Source organism: Diabrotica undecimpunctata, chromosome 4 (assembly GCF_040954645.1).
Source record: "Diabrotica undecimpunctata isolate CICGRU chromosome 4, icDiaUnde3, whole genome shotgun sequence".
In the NCBI taxonomy this organism is placed as follows: Eukaryota; Metazoa; Arthropoda; class Insecta; order Coleoptera; family Chrysomelidae; genus Diabrotica; species Diabrotica undecimpunctata.
In genome coordinates this window covers 89,239,301-89,265,058 of record NC_092806.1, presented here as the reverse complement: position 1 = coordinate 89,265,058, position 25,758 = coordinate 89,239,301, and the positions used below count along the sequence as shown (strand labels likewise).

Here is a 25,758-nt window from a genome sequence, read left to right as displayed (position 1 = left end):
TGTCAACATGAATAAATATGAACCTTTTAAAACGAGTAAATCGGTACTCACCTGAGGGACCGCAAACGTTCGGATACAATTAGCGTCCCTTTGTAAAGCCAATGACGTCGACTTTACTAAAGTAACAAGACATTTACTTAACACAGAGACTACACATTACTCCCCTGAGTTAGTGATAAGTTATAGTCTAAAAAAATCATTATGAAATTGACTGGCCAGTTGGTTGTGAAAACCAGTGCCAATAAAACACAAAACACACACACACACACACACACACACACACACACACACACACACACACACACAAAACGAGTATAAATATTACATCACATAGATATTATGTTAAATCTGTGTCACTATCACTGTCGTCTTTTAAATTGATGATAATATTTTGTATATTATATGTAGGAAAATATGAATTCTCAGCTTTCATAACATTTTTCCTGCATTCCTGCAAAGACTGCATTTTTCCAACTATTCGCATCAATTTTGAGTACTTCCTTTTCAATTAAATGCAGGAAAGATGCATTTAAATGTGGCGAAGTATTATTTCTTCGAACTCTTGACTTAAGTTGATGCCACATATGTTCGATTGGGTTAAATACACAGTAGTATGGTGGAAGTCTTAAAATCGTATGACCATGTTTTCGGCATAATTATCACAAAAGTATCCTTTTTTCAATGCGAAACTTTTTAAAATGTCCAATAAACCCTTCTTAGTATTATCTATGTGAAAATAAATATCTTTGTCATACAAGTAATTCTGTATTGTTATTTTCGTATCGCTTGAACTGGGAATTTTATTTAATTGCCTGCTATTATTATATTAACTATATTAACCAGTCTTCAAATATATCTGAAGTTGTGTTGTCATGGTAATCGAGACATGAATCACTGATGTTTTTAGCTGATAGAGATAAGGCATTTGGAACCCATTTATCGACTGATCCAGCATGGAATATTGTTATTCTTTTTCCTCCATTAGAAGGCGCTTTTGTTGAACAAGATTGACTATTATCTACCCAACCTTTAGATGGCGTATCGTGTGTATCAAACCACGTTTCATCTAAATAAATAATAGGTCGATTCTCTCGACGACACTGTTTAATTTTGTTTAAATATTCCATTCGTCATATCCGTAAACGATTGGATTCCATAAGTACCTGTCTTTTATTTACTTTTTTGTATTTAAACCCTATACGTTGCAAACACTTCCAAACAGTTGTTCTACCGCACTTAATTTCAGTGTTGTCGACGTGAAGCCTGTCAACTAATATATCTAGTGTGGGTACAATTTGTTCTTCATACAAGGCATACACTTTGCGACGAATAAGATCTTCATCTGCACGATCGAGCTTCCGAGAAATACTCTTATCCCGTCTTATTAATCTTGGTATAATAGGATTAGTTACAATTTTTCTGACTGTGGATAATGGTTTTTTAGTCAAAGTTGCCGTTTCATGTAAGGCTTCGTTACTGTCCATATTTTTTTCGACAAGATTTTGAAAAACATTAGCAATAATTTGTTTTGCATCAGTAGATAAATGTATTCGTTGGCGCTGTTCAGGTTCTAATACTTGAATGAGATCACCTCCTTGTCGATTTGCTTCCGGTTCATTAACTGGCAGAATTGCCCTATTATCCTCTGGACTCCAGGGACGCCACATTGTTTCATACAATAAAGGTAAATTTGACTAAGTGGATTCACCGGCAAGTGTACACACTCTAAAAAAATAAACACTTTTATTACAATACTCAACTAATTTTTTGCACAAACTAAACACTCAAACGACTTTACAACCAATTCCGTCGAAGCAGACTTTTAAGTGTTAGTTTGTCATCGTACAACTCTCTTCAAATTAATAAGCAATTAACGATAAGTAACAGGTAGAAAGTTATATAAATTCCAAGTAATTTGTTAATAGGTCAATTAAGTTAAACGTTTACTCATTATAACTGTATATACGGGTTTGTCAGTTCTAATGTGTTTGGGATATTACCCGTTTTCCCAAAACTTATTAATTTCCACCACCGGTCCAGTCAATTTAACTAAATTGAGATCTTCATAATTTTGGGCGCTTTTATTTCGTTGAGACTTAAAATAATGATTAATAAAAGAATACAATAATTATGGGAAATTTGTATGTTTATAAAAAGAGTTTTTTGACATTACGCTTGAATGATAATATTTGATCTGATTATATGTACTAACCTACAGTTGACTTGGCTATATGCCGGTCCTGTCAGCTTGGATAGCTGTGATAATTATACAACAATAGAGTACTTACAAGGGATTATTCAGTTTTACAGCTGTTATTAAAATAACTTTTATAATGAGACACTAAATTTCTGGATACAGTATACCTATAGCATATGTTTCACGTACCCTGTGTAGTGCTGAAACACGATATTCGACCATTGAGCGAGAGCTCCTTGCCATTGTATGTGCTGTAAAACATTTCCGACCATATCTTTTCGGAAGAAAGTTTACCCTAGTAAATGATCACCGTCCACATACCTGGTTATTTTCTATAAAAGACCCTGAAAGCAGACTAGCTAGATGGCGCCTTAACCTTGAGGAGTACAATTATAAAATAATTCATAAACTGGGAGAAACCAACAAAAATGCGAACGCCTTTTCTCGAATAAAAATCGTTTCGTATCATTTTAAAGAATGTGCGAATTTCCATAACTAAATATCAATATTAGCCGAATGATACGGAATCTGAAGAAGAGCTAAATGAAATCAACGAAGAAACTATCACTGAATATTTTAATAGATTTGTCGAACTGTATAAAAATAAATCACTCATTGATTACTCTAAAATTAAAATATCTAATGATCAATTACTAGACAAATCGCATAAAAACAACATCACCTTTCTTAGACAAAATAAAATGAACGAGATACATTACAAAATATTAGACGATGTCTTCGACGAAAAAAATATAGACTTTAACTTGTCAAAGATTAACATATTGGGTAGTAAAACTGTAAAAAATCGGAAATATTTTATCATTCCAGTTCCTTTTGATCCCGAAACGGCAGTACAACACCTATTCTTTATCGTTTATGTCGTACAAAATGAATTTAACCTATCTCAAATCTATTACATCGATAATTTTTCGAGTGTTCTAACAACCATTCAAATTTCGTCATTTTGTGTCATGTGGAACAATTTCACCCAATCATGTCAACATAAGACTGATAATTGCATTCAGTGCAATTTTCAATCCCTATGACAACACGATCGAGTTTGACAACTTCATCCAAATAAATTTCAAAATAAGATTATAAATATTATGCGTGGTAATAGATCTTCTATAGTAGAGAACAGCAACGAATCTAATGTTAACTTAAATTTTAATAATTGTACTTTCACTAACTGTACTTTTAATAAATAAATGTTTCGTTATGTTGAGTTATGATTTTTTTTTTCGAAAAATTATCCGCCGAATATCCCTCGGACATTGATGAATGCCTCATAATTTCATGACAAATTTCTCAAGCTCGTTGCTTGGTAACAGCACTCAGCCTTCGGCTTCGTGCTGTTACCAAGAAACGAGCTTTCGATTGTCATGAAATTATCTCGTCTGTTATCAATGTCCTAGGGATCTGTGCTAGGGATATTACTACTGAAAATCAACCCGAATTGCCAATTCTAGAAATATTTTCATTTATCTTTGCCGATAAAGAAATAAAACTGAGAATCTGTCAAGATGTCATTAAAACTCCAGAACAGGATGAAATACCCCAAATACTAGATCATTATCACCATGGTAAAAGCAATCTCTATCGGGATATAAATGAGACTATACGAAGAATAAAAGAAAAGTATAATTGGCAAAGCAGCACAAAGGATGTAGAAAATTTTATAAAAAACTGCGAAATCTGTCAAAAAGTAAAAATCTGTAGAAAAAACTTAAGTAACCCGTTAGTCACCACCGAAACACCTAAAATATCGTTCGAAAGAATTAACATAGATCTTTTCGAATACCCTACCAGAAATTACGCCCTAACTATCAGAGACGAGCTCACTAAGTTCACACAGGCGTATCCCCTTGAAGACAAAACAGCTTAATCAGTCGTCAATAATCTTATTGTCTTTTTCCAATACTATGGCACATCATTATACATACACTGTGACTATGGACGTGAATTCGACAATGCTTTGATGAAAGATCTTTGTCAATTATACGACATAAAACTAATCTTCTCAAGTGTGGGCCATCCACAATCTAACGGTTCTATCGAAAGATTTCACGCAACCCTAAGCGAAATGATAAGAGCTAATCAAGCTGAAAATCCCGATGACCATCCGTTCAATGTTCTATCTTATGCAGTTATTTGCTACAATAACATAAAAAACAAAACCCACGGATTTACACCGGACGAACTCATTGTTGGACATACTTCTTTTAGACCACCCGAAATACTTTATAATGAGAAAAACCTTATATCAAAGTACATTAGGGATTTAGGTAATCGTATGCAATATTTCTATAAAGTGGCACGAGCCAAGACGGAACGACAAAAAGAAAAGGCTAAAGAAAGATGCGATCAACACGTGTCATCAAACCCTCCAGAATATAAAATAGGCGATAAGGTTTACGTCAAGCAATCGCAAATTAAAGACAAAGCCCAAAATAAGTTTACCGGCCCTTTCGAAATCCAAGAAATCCACGTAAATTCTGCTACTTTATTAAATACCCAAACCAATAGAACAATGAAAGTAAATTTTGATAGATTAAAACCCTATCATGAGTAATTTTCTTTCAGATTTTTTGGACTGATTTCAGTCATCCACTCCCAGTATACGTTAACCCCAATCAACAACACCATTGGAATCTTTTTTCATGAAGAAACCAATCTCAAAATTTCAAACGACAAATGGACCCTCCTTGTATATAAACACATGCAACCAATCAGAGACATTATCGACAAAAATGACAAAATCTTAGAGAATTTATTAGATACCGTTGAAGAAGATGTAGCTCGAATGCTGGCATTCAAATCCGACGTCCAAACTCACATTAGTCTTCTTAAATAAATCTCTAGTTCTGTTAACCTCAAATATACAAAAATAATGGCTGATACGAAACAATACTCATTCCGAGAGAAACGTGGGCTTATTACCGATAATATGGAAATAAATCGATATGAAAATCAATTACCGGAAAATTAGACTCGTCAGATGGCGAATATTTCAATGAATGTGTAAATAAAATACCAGGCGATGAGTATCAAATTGAAAACCTATTGAAAAATTAAATATCGGTTACCACTGCTGTTATTCAGAACTTCAACGCCACAATCCGGAAATTATAAATAGATGAGGAAACATTCAAAAATAATATTAAAGAAATTCGAGAGTCATTAATGGAAATCTCTGATCAATTAAAATTCTATCAATCTCAAATTCATATGCTAAACTTCTGTGAATTACTAATGAAAAGCTACTCATTTATCGAAGATTTGTTAAATGATATAGTAAATATTGTTCTGAAGCTATTTTCTTGAGGCATTTCAAGGTAATTACTATTTAAATGGGAATAGGCCACAATTAAAGGTTAAAGTACGTTTATTGACGTTTCAAATTCCACTTCGAAAATCGTTCTCATAATACAAACATTAGTGTATTAAACAAATTTTGTTTTTTTGTTACTTAGTGAAAAATTCTTCTAATAATTTAATTTTATCTGACTCATTTATATTAACAATTCAGACATACATTATACATTTTAAAGTAGACGACTTTAAAATGATATTGTCAATACCCTAATAGCACACGTACGTCCAATGGATGTCCCTCACGGACTTTAAGGACGTCCCTCGAACGTCCGCTTTGGTCCCAAGTACGTCCATTTAACGTCCTATATTGGTCCGAATGTCGCTGCGCCGAACGTTCTATGGACGTCCATTTTACGTCCGCTCGTTTTCTTATGAAATATAAAAATTTTGATTTTTAATTATATTAACATTTTATTCTTATTACTGCTTTTTTTTTACCAGTGTTAGGTTAGATTTGGTTTATTGGTTTACATTTTTCATAATAAAATAAGACGATGGTTAACGGGTACTCGTTTTGCAACACAACGGTTAAAACAGGCAACAATGTCAAAAGTACATAAAATTTAACTTCTTGCGCATGGCCGCCATATTGTTTTGAAATATTAAAAATCTTGATTGTTTTAAACAATTTTACCCAGTCCACAAAAAATTTGGCATTTTTGAGGCGTTCCGGCTTACTAAATAATTACCCTCTCATCAAAATGATCAGTTAGGGATTCCGAAGAAAGGTTTGAAGATGGAATATCGGGGTAATTAATATTTTCAACAATATTATTTACGTTTTTACATTTAACGTCCTATATTGGTCCGAATGTCGCTGCGCCGAACGTCCATTTTACGTCCCGAGCGGACGTGAAATGGACGTAGCGGGACGTTAATTGGACCTTAATCGAACGTCCATAATACGTCCGGAGGACTTACTGGATGGACTTTTGTTATGTTTTCGGACGTCTATTTTAGCGCTGAGGATGTAAATTAGACGTCAACGCCATTGTATAAAGTACTAAAAGTGGCGTCATCCTGTGCATATTAGGAATGTATTTTGGTAAATAAAACGTAAATGTTTAATGGAACTTACATTTATTATTACATTTATTTATATTTATTTATTATTAACAAACGGGACAAATCCACTGTCAAAATTATACAAAAATGCAACATTGTAGGAGTATAAAATCATTTTGAGTAATAAAACATGCACATGTTTAAAGGACCTTACATTTATTATTACATATATTTATATTTATTTATTAATAACAAATGGAATGAAATGGAACAAATTCACTGTCAAAATTATACAAAAATGCAACATTATAGAAATATACACAAAATTACAGATAAAAATAAAATATACACGAATAAAATAAATAAGTACACATTTATAAAAAGTATCATTTTGCACTTTAGTGCTTCAAATAGTACCTAAAGCTATTGATACAGAAGATTCAGACCATACCTATACTTGAACCGTAATTAGTTCTGCGGTAAGGAACATGGAAATGTGAATTCTAACGCAGTGAATGAGGAGGAATATGAAAACTAGGTGAAGCTATTCAGGAGATTGATTATTTTATAAAAAACCTTAAAAATAAAGATTGAAAGGCAACTCTTCTGGTAAGAGAATCCAGATTCAAGAAATTGATTATACCAGAATAAGAATGTGGTCTACATAATTTAGAAAAACAGTAGATGCTTGTAGACAAGTAGTATAAATCTAATCGACATAAAAAATGTTTTTTAATGCAATTATAACATAATCAGTGTAAATTAGTAGAAGTTGAACGACTAGACAGTAAACCATGCTGACCAGTATGAAGATGATTCTTCAATTTACTGTCAAAAAATCAATCAGTAAAGCCACAAAAATTTTAGGAATAGCAGAAAGAATTATAATGGAACGATAATTAAGAATCAATGAGTTAAGGATAAAATCAATAAATAAATTGTGATGAAAAGTGACCCTCAGTCAGAGATATATTAAAAATAAGCCATAGAGGCCTACATAAAAAGAATGCACAACTCCTTAAAAATAAGTTAAGATATTCCGTCTAGACCAAGACCTTTATTGGTATTAAGACACTGTAAGCATGCTAGAATGTCACAAATTTTAATAGTTAAAGAGTGAATATGGCTGTGACTGATATGGGATCTTTGACTACACTTGTCTACACAGGAGAAAGAAGGATTGCGAGTACTGCTAAAGAAATTGGCAAAATCGTTGAAACTGTGGCTCACTAAAAACAGAACCATTCAACTTCCCTTATCCTTTCCCATTCTGATTTCCCTTACAATTATGTGGTAAGCAATTAAAATCAGACAAGACAATTGTTGAGTTTTAAAGTTGAAATCATAAGTATGAAAAAGATCAATACTTAATATGGAACTTTGTCTATTTTATTTCAGCAGTAGATAAATTTTTAGGTACCTATTTTTAATAAATAAAAATGTCTCAAAAACTGACTGTCCCTTTCTGTTCACCAACCACACAATTTAACCATTACAAAATTATCATATTCGCTAATACAACATGCAAATTAAATTTTATCTGCCGTCTCTTCAGATCTTCTCAAATATTTCATTATCAAGTTTCAATTGCCTTTCCCATGGCAACGCTGGTTTTGGAGTTTTTCCAAGCGGCATCTGAAAACAAAATTAATGTACATTCATAAATTGAACAAACTAATTTCAGATGTAGTTCATTATACTTTGCTTATTGTGAATAAATCATCATTCAAAGGCGTAAAATTAAACACATGAATTTCAAGTGCTGTGGTTTTAATTAATCTCACCTGAACTAGAAGAATACCAACCCAACCATTGGTATTTATTTCTAATGACCAAATGAGCAGTAATTACACTTTGATACTTAAAAAACACAAATAACAGTGTATAAATAAAATATAAGGCCAACAACAAACCTTCATCTCATATAGCTAGCTGTAGTTCTTAAAGCAATCTCATAGCCAGACCTGAATTTTGCCATCTAAATTACATATAAGACACAGTTAACGATATGCTTCATCGGCTATATGTGGCCACTTAAGCGATAGTGTAAATTCTTAAATGTACCTTAAATTGATTTATGTTTACAAGTTACAGACCTTTTAAAATCAGAGCTATATGTGTGTCTTCAAAAGCTTTATATTGATTTTTCCCTAGCCAACTATATTTTATTTGAATTTTATTGATCAGCTTCTTATGGCTTCTCCTAACAAATTCGTCTCATCAATTTTGGAAAGCTCATTATCCTAAAATATAAATTAACATGTAATAGTAATCTAACTACCCCACAAACTTGATCATCCATGCTTAATTATTTTAGCTTAAACTATCTAATAAAAAAACAGCCTCTGTTACAAAATCAATCAAACATTCATTTGCAAATTTTGGCTTCTCATAACCATGGTAAATGCCTATTAAACCTACAATTTTAGGATATATAAACAAATTGCACAAACTAGGATAAAAATTACTACTAAAACTCTTTTTTAGTGGGATTTCATCAAAATTTACACAAATATAACATTGTTTTTTTGCCAAGATAAAAATACCTTTGAAATTTGAATCATGTTGATCAGAGTATTTGTTCTCTGGGTGAAGCAAGAAGGGTTCTAGCATCTGAAGGCAAATGAGAAAGATCAGGAACTTCTTTATGAATTTTTACCAAACTTTTTATTAAGATGTTAAGTGTCCTGTGGTCTGTGAACTGTGTTTGTCATTTATTATCTTAGTTTTAGTTACTGTCATATGTAATTGTTATGTTATTCATTCAAACAAAACGATGCTAATTTCTTGTATATTAAAACCTAGTTTATAAAGGTTTTGCATTCATTACAATTGAATATACAAGAAATATCAAATATGGATAAGCTACTACGACCAGACAGATTCGATGCAGATCCTAACTCTCCTAGATCGTCTCAAGAATGGATGCATTGGAAAGCTACCTTTGAAAACTTTATTTCCTCTGTGATTGATGTTTCAGAGGAGGAGAAATTCAAACTACTGGTAAATTACGTGAGCAACAATATCTATGAACTCATCTCTGATTGTAGAAAGTATTCTGAAGCCAAAAGTATTCTCGAAGCAGCTTTTGTTAAACCCAAAAATGAAATTTTTGCCAGACATATCCTAATGACAAAAAAACAACAAACTGGTGAAAATATAGGTCAATACGTTCAACATCTTAAAGTGCTTTCCAAAGACTGTAATTTTCTAGCCGTTTTGCAGATCAAAATAGAGAAGATTATATAAGAGACTCTTTTATTAATGGCATTCTTTCTAATGACATAAGACAACGTTTACTAGAAAACAACACTATTACTCTGCAAGATGCCATAGTGAAAGCCCAGTCTCTGGAGTCAGCTTCAAAACACTCTGAGGCTTATACAACTCCTGTACAAATTATTAATGCAATTTCTTCCGAAACCAGAGAGCACACTAATTATACTTCTGCTGCTGTGAAAAGTTGGAAATGTTACTTTTGTGGATCAACTGAAAGGCATCCTCGTAGCCTATGCCTTGCTAGAGACAAAGTTTGTAAGAAATGCTCGAAAGTTGGACATTTTTCCAAGGTATGTAGGCTTCAGATGCCCAATTCAGTATCAGCTGCTGTTTTAGCTACTACTACATCTAGTTCCAATGTTAGAAATCTTGCTGCTGCCCCTCAATGCTTATCTAAAAGTGTTACTGAGATAAAGGTGAATGGAAATACAACTGAAAGTTTAATAGACACAGGTAGTTCTGAGTCATATATCAGTAAGAATTATGCATTGTCTATAAACGTGAAAACATTTAGAAGTCATGCAAGCATAATAATGGCTTCAACAGCACTCAGAACGACTATCTCAGGACACTACTTTGTTAATTTAGAAATAAACGAACATTCCTATAAAAATGTCAAATTATCAATAATTCAAGATTTATGTGCTGATGTAGTTATAGGTCATGACTTGCTTAAACAACATTCTCCTCTAGAAATCACTTTTGCTGGCTCAAAAATGCCTTTAGTTATTGATCGTATAGATAACATTTGTAGTTTGGCATACTTAAATATAGAGCCACCCAAATTATTCTCCAATCTATCAAATGATTGCAAACCGAGGGCAACTAAATCAAGAAAATTTTCAACTGAAGATAGAAAATTCATATCTGACGAGATACAGTATCTGCTATTGAATGGAATCATAGAAGAAAGCAATTCTCCTTGGCGTGCACAAGTACTTATTACAAAAAGTGAAACATACAAAAAGCGAATGGTGGTAGATTATTCACAAACGATTAATAAATTTACTTACTTAGATGCCTATCCTCTCCCAGATGTTGAAGATATTGTTAGAAAAGTAGCAAGATATTCCGTCTTCAGTACTATTGATCTTAAAAATGCATACCATCAAATTCCAATCAAAAATGAAGAGAAAATATACACTGCTTTTGAAGCCAACGGCCAACTATACCAATTTTGCCGGATTCCTTTTGGGGTAACCAACGGAGTGGCTTGTTTTCAAAGGGTTATCGATGGTATTATTAAATCCTAACATTTAAAAGGTGTATATGCATATCTTGATGACATTACGGTTTGTGGATTAAATCAACAACAACATAATGAAAATCTTAATGAATTTATGGAGGTAGCGAAGAAATACAATCTAACAATAAATCATAATAAAAGTTCTTATACACTAAATTCAATCAAACTTTTGGGTTATCAAATAGAAAATCAGACCTTAAAACCTGATCCTGAAGGACTTGAACCATTAAAGAAGTTACCCTTACCAAACGATTCACAATCACTAAAGAGAGCTGTCGGAATGTTTGCACATTATTCCAAATTTATCCCACAATTTTCAGAAAAGATACAAAAACTAGTCACATGCAATACTTTTCCTTTAACAGAACAAGCAGCTGAAGCTTTCCAAATTCTTAAATCTGAAATTATTTCTTCAGCCGTTACTACGATTGATGACAAGATTCCTTTTATCGTTGAATCTGATGCTTCAGATTTTTGTATTGCTGCTTCTCTTAGCCAAGGCGGAAGGCCTGTTGCTTTCTTTTCAAGAACCTTATCAAAAAGTGAAAGAAATCATTCATCAGTAGAAAAAGAGGCTTATGCAATAGTGGAAGCTCTTAGAAAATGGAGACATTTCTTGATAGGTAAACATTTTCGACTTATAACTGATCAAAAGTCTGTCTCTTTTATGTTCAATATGCGCCACATAAGTAAGATAAAAAATGAGAAGATTATCAGATGGCGCCTTGAATTATCATGCTACAGTTTCGATATTCAGTACCGACCGGGTGTTGAGAATGTAGTGCCAGATACTTTCTCATGAGTGAGCTGTTCAATAAATCCTCGACCAAGTCTATTTGAACTACATCAATCCTTGTGTCATCCAGGAATCACCAGAATGGTCCATTGGATAAAGACACGTAACTTACCATATACTATTGATGAAGTCCGTGAAATGACCAATCGCTGTCCTATCTGTGCAGAAATAAAACCAAAGTTTTTGAAAACTCAAGGGAGATTAATTAAAGCTACTTCGCCTTTTGAAAGATTGTCTCTGGATTTTAAAGGACCGCTTCCATCTAGATCTCATAACAAATATATCCTAACAATTGTTGACGAATATTCTCGATTCCCCTTTGTATATCCATGTCAAGATGTTTCAGCGAAAACTGTTGTGAAGTGTCTTACAAACTTATTCTCTTTATTTGGAATGCCTAATTATATCCATTCAGATCAAGGGGGGGCATTTATGTCTCAAGAAGTCAAAACATTTCTCCATTCACAAGGAATACCTACAAGCCGAACAACATCTTACAATCCTGAAGGCAATGGCCAGACAGAAAGAGATAATGGAATTATATGGAAAACTATTTCTCTTGCTTTAAAATCTAAACATTTAAAAACTGAACAGTGGGAAGAAGTAGTTGAGATAGCTCTTCATTCAATTCGTTCTCTTTTGTGTACATCTACAAACAGTACCCCTCATGAGCGAATGTTTCATCATTCCAGAAAAGCTATAAATGGAGCTGCGCTTCCTTCATGGTTGATAACCCCCGGAAAAGTATTTATGAAAAAAAATGTGAGGCAGTCCAAATATGAACCCCTCGTTGAAGTACAGCTAATTGAAGCAAATCCAAACTATGCTGTTGTTAGACGTGAAGATGGTAAAGAAACAACAGTAGCCTTAAGACAACTTGCACCACGAGGAGATGCATCTCTACTGGACTGTGTTACTGGATCGGAATCTGCGGTTTCTATATGTGAGGAAAATCCAAATATTTCTCCTGTTAATGTTCTGGAAGATCAAGGTAATATTGAAAGTGTTTTAAAGGAAGAAAATAAAGACAGTCTTATTAGAAGAAGTACCAGGGAAAGAAACACTCCTGCTTACCTTAAAGACTTTGTTCAAAAATAAAGTTGGGGTGAATGTCCTGTGGTCTGTGAACTGTGTTTGTCATTTATTATCTTAGTTTTAGTTACTGTCATATGTAATTGTCATGTTATTCATTCAAACAAAACGATGCTAATTTCTTGTATATTAAAACCTAGTTTATAAAGGTTTTGCATTCATTACATTAAGTACCTAAAATAATCCAAATTACCATTCCACCATTCGACGACCATTCTGGTGATCATTTACAAAGCTCTTCTTTCAATGAAACTGAAGAAGGGTCTAAATATGGTTGTAACGAGAATTCTTAAAAATCGGGCATATTTTAAATCGGAATTATATAAAAAAGAACGCTTTGCACCGAATAAAAATCATTGCACAATCATTAGTAAGTAAAGGAGAATTCATTGATATAAATTTCATCTCCGTAGATACGGTTCCGGTTTATTAAACTAGTACCAAAAGGGTAAATCGGAAGTATTGTAACCTGAACTATTTGAACTGAAACTCTCATCAAAATGATCAGTTAAGGATTCCGAAGAAAGGTTTGAAGGAGATGGAATATCGGGGCTATTAATAATTTCAACAATATTATCTACGTTTTTCGTACCCATTCTCTGTTGATGACGCTTAGAAACAAATCGTTTTCTTTTAAACATAACTAATTTTAGAAAAAATTACACTTACCTTTTTGTAATAAAATAAAAAACCAAACTCGGAAGTAACCTAACAAATGGTACCAAACCTTTAACTATATACCAATGCTATAACCTATAACCAAAACAAGCATCAAAAAAGGTTGCTAATTCACACCATTTGCACTTTATACTGCTTAAATAGAATTCTTTTAAGCATTAATAATATTATAATTAAACTGTGCCATTTGTTTAAATAGGTATGACATGACAATGACAATTGACAATTAATATAAAATATAATCACCATTCATTACTTTGCCCAGCCAGAGTATATACAACCACTTGTTCATCTTTTCAAAGATGATTTCAAGATTCATTTTGTTGATAAAAATCATAATTTTACTCATTAGAATTAGCAAACATATATCATCGTGATAACTAGAATAATAAAACAATTGTAACGAATTATCTAGAAATAAAAGATTTTTACAATTTACCTAAAAACAAAAACATGTTTTGGATATATTAAACTATAGGTACAATTTTTAATTAATCATGATTTAACCTTTTCGCTTTTAATTATTTTATTAACGTAAATAATTTATTATTCTATGAAAATATTTGTCATTTAATCCCATAATTGGTAAATGTCGGATGTCCAGAAAACGTCCGAGTTCGGACGTCCAGGGAACGTCCGAGTACGGACGTCTAGAGAACGTCCATATTTAGTCCACCCAAAGTACGTCCCACTTCGTACGTCCATTTTACGTCCAGGGACGTCCGGACCAAAACTGGACGTATATTGGACGTCCATAGGACGTCCATAGGACGTCGTGTGTTACTAGGGAAGCCCAAGCATCAAAAAAAGTTGCACTTTATACTGCTTAAATACAATTCTTTTATTTCTTTCAAGCATTAATAATATCAAAGAATATATAATATTATATTTACACTGTATCATTTGTTTAAATAGGTATGACATGACAATGACAATTAATATAGTCATCAATCATCATTACTTTGCCCAACCAGAGTATATACGACCACTTGTTCATCTTTTCAAAGATGATTTCAAGATTCATCTTGTTGATAAAAATTGTATTTTTACTTATTAGAATTAGCAAACATATATCATCGTGATAACTAGAATAATAGAACAATTGTAACGAATTATCTAAAAATAAAAGATTTTTACAATTTACCTAAAAACAAAAACATGTTTTGGATATATTAAACTATACAATTTTTAATTAATCATTATTTTATTAACGTAAATAATTTTTTTTATTTTATTGAAATATTTGCTATTTGATCCCATAATTGGTAAATGTCGGACGTCCAGAAAACGTCCGAGTTCGGACGTCCAGGGAACGTCCGAGTACGGACGTCCAGAGGACGTCCATATTTAGTCCACCCAAAGTACGTTCCAATTCGTACGTCCCAAGTACGTCCATTTTACGTCCAGGGACGTCCGGACCAAAACTGGACGTACATTGGACGTCCATAGGACGTCGTGTGTTACTAGGGTATTGTTGAGTTGCGCTCCTGGGACGACTTTACTTAGATACTAGTAGTCACTTGTCATCCGCCATTTTTAAACAATAATTTTTTTTTTTTTACAAAACAATAAACAGGTAAACAGGGTCACTCTCTTCTCGCCTAGGGGCCCATCAAGGCATTTTTTTTTAACATACAACACTAGGCCACGGTAAGAAAGGAATTTAAACAATTGGGTTAAAGACAAAGGTTACGTTATTAACTAATGTATAATTATTTACATGGTTATTTAACTATCTTTTAAAAACATAACTAATAAATCATACACTGCTCTCGAGTCTAGTGGTAATAGGTACTGAAGGTTCCAAGGGGCTAATATATTGTGTTTAGGTAAATTATTTATTAATCTGGATGAAATTATAGTATTTCTGGGGCAACTGGAAAATATATGATCTAGGTTTCCTTCTTCTGTACAAAATTCACATTGATCATTATCTAAAACCTTAAGTTTAAATAAATGTTTGGGGTAACAAGCATGTCCAAATCTCAGTCTTATGATCGTGGTAACATATTTTCTAGGTAAATTAAAAAACTTATACCAAGGAGTTTTAGGAATATCTGTTTGAAGAGAAGTGTATCTATTTGGCCTAACAATGGAATATCCCTTCCATATATTATCCCACCTTTGGTATAATCTTAATTTTAAGGAAGCCAGAAAGTCGCAAGCCGTGATTTTATACGAAGTTTCTCTACCAGACATAATACTTTCTCTTGCTAATTGGTCTACATGTTCGTTATTTTCCAAACCTATATGTGCTTTAATCCAAACAAAAAGTACATTTTTGCCCCTTGTTACTAACTTTTGTTTGATATCCTTAATTTTGTAAATATAAGGGCAACTGTACGTATTTGGCAATCCCGGTTTCCCAATAAAGGTCAAAACTGATAAAGAATCTGATACTATCACTATATGATCCGAGTTACTTTCTGTTGCATAAAGTAAGGCCTCATATATTGCAAGAGCTTCTGCTGTAAAAATAGAGATCTGGGAGTTCAACTTAAATGTGCGTTCTATTCGTTCCAATGGGATAAAAAAAGCGCATCCAGTGCCGTTTGATGATTTGGAGGCATCGGTATATATAACGACGGAGTTTTCGAATTCTGATAATATTGAGTGAATAATCTTTCTATTTATGTGTATACTGTCACTATATTTTGGTACCATGATATCTGCATTTGAACCATATGTTGCATATGAGATGTTTTGAAGTGTATACGTAGCTTTATCTATCTCTTTTAATGCTTCCATATTATGTTGCCGAGCTTCGCAGACTAAAGGCGATTTCTTTTTTTCCCAGTATTTAGTAGACAAATCATAGCAATTCAGAGTGAAGGTGGTTCCAAGGCTTCCAAATACAAGGGTTGAATTGGTGTGGACTTCACAGCACCTAAACATGTAGGTAGAGCTGAATTGTGTATTACGTTAATTTTATTTAGCAATACATTACTGGCTGATCCATAAAATATGCTTCCGTAATCCAAAATAGAGCGAATATACGCTCTGTAAAATAATAAATTTACGTCTACATCAGCACCCCACCACGTTTTATTAATCGATTTAAGGAAATTTATTCCCTTGTTGCATTTGTTTAACATATCCTCAATGTGATCTTTCCAAGTCAAATGTTTGTCAAGTGTCATCCCTAAATATTTGACCTTATTTTTTAGTGGATATTGATGCTCTCCTAATTTAATTATTTGATCGTTAAGTTTATAATGTCTGGTAAAAATGCAAACCTGAGATTTATTACAAGATAATTCAAAATTGTTTTTATAAAGCCATTTTTGAAGTAGTTGATAGATAGAGCTACTGATAGCTACTATCCAAGTTTTTGATTGCTTTTTCGTATTGTTTGTGTTCTGTGTAAATGCAGAAATCATCTGCGTATTGTATGAGGTTGAATGGTATGTTATTTATTTTAATATTGTACAAATCCGCTACGTACAAATTAAACAGGATAGGACTCAATACAGAACCCTGAGGTAATCCTTTGTTTACGATTCTGGGACCTATGAGCATTTGTTCTTTTCTTAAATAAACTAATCTGTTTGAATAAAGATTAACAATACTATCGGCAAATTGAGCTGGAATTTGAAATATTCTTGTCATTTTTTCTTTGAGTACTGTTAGACACACGGAGTCATAAGCACCTTCTATATCAAGAAATAATGCTGGTAAGTAATTGTTCCGGGAATAATTGTTGTGAATGTCTACAACTAGGGAAGCCAATGCATCCAAAGTACCAAAACCTTTCCTGAATCCGTATTGTTCCTTGGGTAGAAGGTTCTGCTCTAGTAACCACCATTCTAATCTAGCCTTAATTATTCTCTCTAGAGTTTTTTGTACACAAGATATTAAAGATATGGGTCTGTAAGCTTCAACTAATTTTAGATTTTTCCCAGGTTTGGGAATAGGGATGACAATAATATGTTTGAAGGCCGAAATGTTAGAACCTTCTCTAATTATCTGATTAAAAATATTTAGAAGTAACTCTTTTACATTATTTGGTAAATTCAATAGCATAGTATATTTGATTTCATCATAACCAGGAGAAGTGTTAGGACGATCACTAAGGGCACAGTCCAATTCTAGCATAGTAAACGGTTTTAAGAGAAAATGACTATGATTCGGATTGAATAACATTAAATCTTCGTGATTGTTCACATATGGTGGTGCAATTTTGTCGAAAAACTCTGCTATCCACGAATCTTCTAGTGGTAATGGAGCATTGACCCTTTTCCTGTTCATCATTTTCGCTTGATTCCAAATCGAAGTAGGCGAAGTTTGTTTATTTAATTTTGAGCACCAATCAACCCAGCTTTGTTTGGCTTTCGATTTCAATAATTTCTTAGCGTGTGCACTAGCTTGTTTACATTTAATAAAATTTTCAACTGATGGATCTTGCTTGTATTTTATTAATGCATTTTTTCTTTCTGCAACAATTAGATCACATTCTGCATCCCACCACGGTGAAGGAGTCCGTTTCTTACACTTAAAGGGTTTATATTGGCTAATAGATTGTGTGGAAGCTTTATTGATACAGTCTAATAAAAAAATTATATTTTTCTTCAGCATTTGGGGATATAGGTCCACTTTCATTTAAAATATTCTCGATTATTTCAGCGTACATATCCCAATTAGCTTTCTTAGTATTCCATTTACTTTTGGGATATATGGTCTCATTAACAGCTCTTGGGTATTCGAATTCTATTTTTACAACATAGTGATTTGATCCAAGTGTATCAGAATCTACAGTCCAAAATGTCTTAGCAAAAATGGAAGGGGAACAAACCGTAATATCAATCATAGAATCTGAATGTCCTGGATTTCCTTGACAAGTAGGTTGACCGTTATTTATCACAATGAAATCAAGATCCTGTAGGGTCTCTACAATTTGATCGCCAATATTATCATTTTTTGATGATCCCCAGAGCGCATTGTGGGCATTCATATCACCCCCAATAATGCAAGGGTGCTTCACTTGGAAAAATAAGTTTGTCCAATCTTCTATTCTGGTTTTGGTTTTTGGACATCTATATACAAAGAGAAAACTCAAGTGAGTATTATCGTAATTAACTTTAATACCACAGGCAAGCAGCTCTTTATTGAAGTTTTTATTTAATTTTAATATTTCAAAACGGATACGATCTTGACGAACAATATTATAACCTTTAAAATTATATACAACATTATTTTTGAACCAGGTTTCACTTAAAAGAACAATATCAACATCTTCTTTAGTAAGAAAATTGAGTAGGCTGTTTTTATTTGCAACAGCTGATCTAGCGTTCCATTGCATAATTTTAAGTTTAGTGTTTAAAGTCATAAATTTAAGTACCTTTAAAAATATCCTCGAGAACAGTATGCAAACCATTAGCTAACAAATTATTATCCAGTGTTTCCGCATCCTTAAATGATTTTACATTTTTTATAAATTCAGAAAAAAATTTGACTAACAAAATAACCATCTTGTTTTTTTCACCATCTATTGAACTATTAGGTTTATTGGGATTAGGTGGTAGAGGCTGTAACGGGCCAAATTTAAAAGGAAAGGTGGAAGAATCTGTAGGGGATTGTGAAACAGGAGTAGAAACTTTCCTTTTTTTAAGTGCATTATGTTCAGTATTAATCCTACTAGGTCCAGGATGAGTAAAGTTTGTTGATATTTTCATATACGATCTTGGAATGGTAGGATGAGATGACGTAATGTCATCAGATACGTTAGGTAGTTTTGGAAAATTTTCTTCAAGATTTGACAATATCGAAAATTTATTGTTACTAACAAATCCGGAAAAAGATGATTCTTTATATCTTTTTGCTTCTAGAAAGGAGATTTTTGGATCTAACATAATGTTTTTAATTTTTTTTTGTTCCTCATAAACGGGACAACTTTTGGAGATCGAAATATGATCTTCACTTTTACAATCTATACAAAAAGTTTTTTTAGTGTGGCATATGTGACTATCATTTTTAATTTCCGCACATCGTATACAAAATTCTTGTGTACCCTTGCATTGCTTAGAAATGTAACCAAATTTCAAACACTTGTAGCACTGTATTACCCTGCCTACAAATCTTTCTACCGGCAAATACACAAAATTAACTACGACATGAGTTGGCAAAACATTTCCTTCAAATGTAACTATAATATTTCGTCTGGGGACGTATTCTGTTTTACCGTATTTATCTACCTTTCTATGCATTCTTTTAATGTCGGTAATTTTAACGGAAGAGTCTATAAGTTTTTTTAAATAATCAGTATCATACCTCGTATCTACATCGTGAATTATTCCCTTGATTTCCAAGAGATGGTTAGGGATATAGGCTTTTAAATTTTCATCTTTTAACTTATTATGTGTTACTAGATGATTTGCATCCAAAATAGATTTTAAAATGACTTTAACTCTATTTTTTCCTATAGATTTAATTTCCTTTAGGTTTTTGATTTTAAGTTTTTGATACAAAATTTCCCCCACCACCATTGGATGTAAACGAGAGATGTTCTGATTATTTAAATTCTTGATATATACGCAACAGCTATGGAAATCATAATTATTAGACGAAATGTTATACAGTTTAACTTCCCTTGTTTTGCCAGTTTTATCACCGGAATTCGCACCAATTTCCATATCCTGGTCTGGAGAACTTGTCGCAACACTTAAATCGCACATTTGCGTCTTATTGTTATTTTCCTCCCCCATTAGGGGAGGTAAATCACTTATTTTCACAAAAATTCCAAATATTAAACCGATATATTTACACAAAATTTAAATTATAAATATAAATATTGATTTTTAATCACCGCAAAAACTTATCTCCGCTTAATGTGATTTTAAGGATCGTCTGTTACAAATTCAAACTGCATACTATTTTAACACATAAATATTTTATTATTAGACACAGGATAGGACTAAGGAAAATTTAAAATTAATATAAAATTAATACATATTTATTCTTTACGTTCAACGTGCTTCATTTCATCAATGTCTTCCATACGGTGTAGATCAGAAGAGTTTTACGAAAAAATAAAAAAGTTAAAAGCCGATATACAGTGGTACGAAGATAGAACTGCAATTGAAAAACGATTTGCAGACTTTTATTTGACAGAAAGAAAATTACCAAAAACAATACAATACCGTTAAAAAGAATTCAGCCAACAAGATGTCTCAACTAACAAATTCGTTCATCATTCTCACAGCTATTATTAATAATGTTCTTTATACAAACATTCCAAATAATGTTAAGAACATAGCGATATGTTTTAACGATGTAAAAACTAATTGTAATCGAACTGAATGGGCTCTAATGGATCATGATGTGGTGAATTATGGACAGCTTAAAGTATTTTTCAAAAGGATACCAAAGTCAGGAGGAGCATTCTACAACATACTAATATCCCCAAATAACACCGAAAGTGATTCAAAATGGTACAAAACTAATAATGATGTCATCGGACATTATGGTTCATCGATTATACTTTTAACTATCGTATTAGTAATAAATGTATTTCTAACGATTAATATGATTATAAAATTTTTTGTAAATCGCAAATGTAAATCATCTTGTATTAAAGTAAATATGTAAAAAAGGAAGACTGTGTTTTTTTTAATAAAACTAAAATAATACGTTTAATCTTTTATTTAAAAAAGTCTAATTTACATAGGTAATATCTTTTTACAAAACCATTGGCGGAGGTGATCCACATTTCTCTCGGTGCAGGAAAATAATCCAGTGGTGTGACAAGGGCTGGCATTATGAATGACGTTTCCAGTAGCACAAGGTGTACCATCAAACTTGCAAGCATCAATAATGACGGCAAAAACTCCAAAAATATGACATTTCTTTTGTAAAGATTCTGCTTTTTGTTCTCCGCGAACGTAAATGTAGTCAGCTGCGTACAACAACTTAGATTCTAGTATTTCATTCATTTTGGAATATTCAACATCCCCATTAGAATACCAAAGACCATGAACGTTTTTCTCCAAGTACGCAGCAGTCTTCTTATCTTGATTACTTAATGTAGCAAATGGTTGTGGAGACGTAAATATATAATGGCATCGTTTATTTCCAATTTCAATGCTAAGCTCTTTGGGTACAAACCACCCATCTACAGTGAATCCCTGAATGTCTACGAACGCTATTCTCATGATGACATTCAACTTATCTTTTTAAATGATATTTTTGACAACTTCAGTTACAGGAAAGTATTCGAGTAGGCTGTCGTGAACAATTAAACAGTACGCTCGAGTGCCTGCTGAAAAACCTTCATCTTCTTCGGTTTCCAACTTAACATCAACAGTTCCTGATCTGAATGAAGTATCATCCTGTTTGGAGCAGTCGAACGCAAATAAGGTATATTTTTTAAAAGCCTGATAATCCAAGATAAGATGTTTTGTTGACGAATGAGCATAACTGGGAAAGAATTCGGTATATTTGTAGTGAGCTATAGCATAGTCATTTTTATCAAAATCTAATTGCATTCTCTCGTTAGTCCAATATTCTCCATTAATAACCACTCGTATGCTTGACGTTCTAATGTGATCGAATGACGTTGTATTGGCGTGAATGTCATCTCGTTTAGAAGTTTGAAAAGCTACAATGACAAGGTATAGTTACCGGCGTATTATTCTTAATCGGAGTCAATAAATAAATTTTCACATCCTCATTGGGAAAGACATGTTTGACCTTAAGTTCCATGCTAGTAACAGTTAAAGATACCGTTTTTGTCGTTGTAGCATTAGGTTCTTCCACTAAAATACAATCTCTATCATTACGTGCCCGAACAAATCGAAACACTTGACGACCATAAGTTAATTTATTGTAATCGTTGAAAAAGTTAAAAATATGTTTTATCGGAATCAGTAAACTAAAGCTGTCTCCTGATAAATGTAGATTATTTGGATAGTTCCATCCTGCGGTACTGAGAAACTTGGAATCTTCAGGAGTGTAACACAACAAACTGCGAATAGTGCTAACTACGCCTGGATCTCGAACTATTTCCATATCGTGTGAATTTTGGGTATAAATACATGTGTCAAACAAGAAGGCTCCAGCATTCGGTGTAAGAGAAACGGTTCCATTACCCACTTTCTTTATACTTCCTTTAATTTCCAAAAGTGTTTTGTGTATAGCAAAAAATGCATCTGATTGATTTATGATAAATTCAACAACATTGCTATTGTTAAATGACTTGATGTAAAGTGTGTATGTACGAAATTCTTCTTTTCTAATAGTATCGTCGAACAGAGGTTTTTGGTAAATGTCGAAAATAGGTGGCTGAGGTTCTTGAACCTGTCGTCGAATATATTGACGTTTTGACATCCTTCAACTTTAATCCAATGGAAACAAGAAAAGCTTTATTGGCAACGGACACGTCACGTCGCTTGTAGGATTTGCGTGAGACTAATGGATATTGATGTGTAGAGTTTTGTTTTATAATTAATTCCATCTATATCGTTTCCTTAAAATCCAAATGCAGCGTACTTTTCTCTCCTCTAAAGTTAACAGGTCTTAATTCTTGATCAACTACACTAACGGTAATTTTGGTAATTTCACGTATGTTGTTGCTTACTGGTAGGTATATAGGATTATGAGGACGTTCGTCTATAGAAAAACCAGGATCAACATTTATCGAAAAATGTAGAATCGTGTGCGCAGGTGTGTCCTCGTAGAAGGCTCCTTCGGTAATGTTGCATTCAAAGAGTAGACTCGATACCTTTCCCGGGGTCAAAATTCTATTTGAGGAGAATCCCAGTAATTTTCCAAGACTATCGTCTTTATCGAAAGTAATGGTGTGATCCTGACAGAAAATTTCACATTTAAGCGTATTGTTGTAATAAACGATTATTGAAGCTAAGGGATGCTTAGCACTGTCACCACTGTAATATCCCCTGTGTTTAAAGGAGATTTAGCTGTCCGAGCGAATTTGCGGCATACTGGTCCACTAGTTCGAATTGGTCGTGATTTCGCCCTCGCGGATTTACAAGAGGGTAGGAAAAAAACAGGATAGGGGCTGAAGGATACTCCGATGCAGGCCCTGTAAAGAGTCAGAGGTTATTGGCTTGCGTTAGAAGCGGGGAAGATGTACAAAGCAAAATGTGTTCTCTTCTTGTCTCTATCTAACGGTTAAAAAAACAAGCCACTTTCTACTTACTGTGTATTTAACAAATCGTAAATTTACAACTACTACACAAGATGTTCAAGAAAGCTAGTATTGGTTATCAAATTTTGCGAAGGGAGATGAGAAGAGATTTTACTAAGGGAGTTTAAAAGGCGGACAACCTACTATTAATTGTTTCCTTCAAATGGTTAGTATATATTGTTCGTTACCTTAGCGTACTTAGGCCCTAGCTAACGAATACGCCTTGTAGTCCAAACTGGAACTCAGGAACAGTCTGGATGAACGCTGGAATTCAATGTACGTTATGGCGGTACTGAGCGAGACGAAAATTCGTATTTTCGACTCTCTACCTTCCGTGGGACACGATATCACGATAATTGAGCCGAACACACCGTAACGCTGACCGAGTAACACCCTAGGTACTGCCTGGCTCGGTCGCCAGAACCTTACTGCCTCCTTGACCAACTTCTTTTGTTTTTATATACCGCCGACGCGTACCCTGAATTATTTCGTCACAGTCCGAAGTGGAGTTTTGCTTCTACGTTTTCGCTGATTATGTCGTCTGCTCCACGTGTTAAAATGGATCATGCCATGTGAAATTTCCTAACTCAGCTCAATTCTTATCGTTGGTGTGTTGCTTCGTTTTTATAGCCTCTTATAGCCTATTGTGAGGTGGTCAGCGAATGTTTCGTGCTGCCCCCTCTATGGTACCTGTGTGTATGACAAGTTGAGTTACCCTTTAAAAAAAAATTCTTATTGCAATTAACAAGTGAAAGCATTCTTAACTTATTACAGTGTTTTGTGACTACATGTGTCACTTACAAAAAGCTTATTCTAAAATTGTTCTTTCCGAATGTAACACGCGTTTCTCGGGCAATCGCGGTTTTGTTTATATTCGTTCACTATCGACGTATCCCTGTGAGGATTTTCCACACTTCACTCGCGTCGTCCTGGCTTTTAATGTCCGTTTGCCAATTTTCACGTACCGTGTTAACTATCTTATTAATGCTGTTAGCCTGTCTGTCTCCATTGGGTTGCTCTTATTGGGTGGTCGTCTCTGATTGATACTGCTTTACTTTGTCGCGTTATACTTCTGATAAATTGGTAACTGGTATGTGTTTGCTGCATTTCTTTGTCCAATGTGCATCTTCTGATTCTGGTTGCTCATTGCTTGTATTCAGGTTTATATTTTGTTCTTCGTTTTTTGATTTTTGATGTCGGTGTATTACCCAGTTGGTGAGGTTTGTCCATAACCCTGCTATGATTATGTAGCTGCATCCTATTGTTTGATATATTCTTAACCCATTCAGTATTATTTCACAAGCATATATAATTGTTTTATATATTAAATATACACCAATCAGGCCACTGGTGATATTTCCCAGTGTGGATAACCATCCCCATATTCTATTGAGGGTGGAGTGAGCGATCTCTTTTAATTCATTTTCGTCAAACTTTTGTTTAATGTATACCCTTGATTTATTGTCTCTAGGCCTGCTGTACTTCTGGTTGCAATCTATTTCTTCAGCGTAATCTTGAATTATTCTTGTTACTGGTGACATAAATTTTGACTGGTTTAGTAGTGAGATCGGTAGTTCATGGAAACATTTGTTTGTTCTTCGTATGGTTACTGGCTTCGGTGTGCATTGCATTATGTAAAGTACTTCTCCTAGTACTCTTCCTGTGTACCCTGGCATGTTCTGCATGAGTTGACTGACAGCGTTAGGTAGGGATGGTGCCATTAGTAATCTGTTTTTTAAAATTTCTCTCTTTGTTTGACATCGTCGCAGTACTGTGTCTAAGTGTAGATTTTCTATTTCTCTTTGGTAGGCTGGTTCGGTGTAGAGGAATTTGCTATTAATGTAGGTCATTAGACCTCAAACACAAAGCTAAAACTTGCAATTACACATTTCAGAAAACGCGGATATTGAGTCTAGTCGATTGCTACAGTGTATGACTTACAATATTAG

General features: G+C 33.5%; 1 long non-coding RNA gene across 1 annotated transcript; it reads right to left on the bottom strand.

Moving 5' to 3' along the window:
- Window positions 1-6,442: 6,442 nt before the first annotated feature.
- Window positions 6,443-13,916, bottom strand: LOC140438305 (uncharacterized). Its single transcript, XR_011950493.1, has 3 exons — window positions 13,660-13,916; window positions 8,674-8,820; window positions 6,443-8,212 (listed from the first exon to the last, which is right to left on the bottom strand). It is a non-coding gene; the product is annotated as an uncharacterized lncRNA (long non-coding RNA).
- Window positions 13,917-25,758: the final 11,842 nt, after the last annotated feature.